Genomic DNA, 916 nt, shown 5'->3' with positions numbered 1-916 from the left:
CCAGTATGCTTTCTTTCATCTCTATAAGATAAAGCAGTTTTTTTTATTTGTAATTACTCATAACAGAATTTACATTTGCTACAAGGACGGGGGTTTGAACCCACAAAGACATTTGTTTATTGGATTATAAGTCCAAAACCTTAACCACTCAGCCATCCTGGTTGTTATTTTCAGGAGGTAGTTGAAGTGACTGTTCCTCTAGTCTCTTAAGAGCACAGCTTTTTCTGCCCTAATTCATGCTAGAATTTGCTACTAGGAGTGGGGTTTGATCCCCCAGGGACATTTGTCCATTGGATCTTAAGTCCAACACCTTAACCACTCAGGCATCCAGGTCACTTCGATGGGTTAAAACCCTCTTTATTCCTTTTAGAGGTACTTCAGAACCAGTTTTTAGAAAGCAATTTGTTGACAACGCAACCACATTCAGCTGTATTACTATATTCTACTTAAAATTCACATTGATCTACTAGGAGTGGGGTTCAAACCCACAAGAACATTTGTCCATTGGCTATAAAGTACAACACTTTAACCACTAAGCCATCCTGGTCACTTTGTTGTGTTAAAACCGTCATTATTCCTTTTAGAGACACTTCATAACCAGTTTTGAGAAACCAATTTGTTGGTAACACAACCACATAGAGCTGTATTACTACATTCTACTTAAAATTCACATTGATCTACCAGGAGTGGGGTTCGAACCCACGAGGACATTTGTCCATTGGATCTTAAGTCCAACGCCTTAACCACTCGGCCATCCTGGTTGTTATGTTAAGATCATTAATTCAGATATAATTCATAATAATCACATGTTTCATGGCAGACATATTGACTTACCTGCTCTCATCTTGAGTTATTGAAGTTATTAATTAACTGGAAACAATTCTGTTCGAACCCACAAAGACATTTGTCCATGAAA

At 37.8% G+C, this 916-nt stretch overlaps 1 non-coding gene across 1 annotated transcript; it reads right to left on the bottom strand.

Moving 5' to 3' along the window:
- Nucleotides 1–678: 678 nt before the first annotated feature.
- Nucleotides 679–761, bottom strand: trnal-uaa (transfer RNA leucine (anticodon UAA)). The gene has a single exon. It is a non-coding gene; the product is annotated as a tRNA-Leu (tRNA).
- Between the last annotated feature and the right edge of the window lie 155 nt (nt 762–916).

Source organism: Sinocyclocheilus anshuiensis, unplaced genomic scaffold (assembly GCF_001515605.1).
Source record: "Sinocyclocheilus anshuiensis isolate Anshui unplaced genomic scaffold, SAMN03320099.WGS_v1.1 scaffold22089, whole genome shotgun sequence".
In the NCBI taxonomy this organism is placed as follows: domain Eukaryota; kingdom Metazoa; phylum Chordata; class Actinopteri; order Cypriniformes; family Cyprinidae; genus Sinocyclocheilus; species Sinocyclocheilus anshuiensis.
This window is presented reverse-complemented; position numbering and strand designations above follow the sequence as displayed.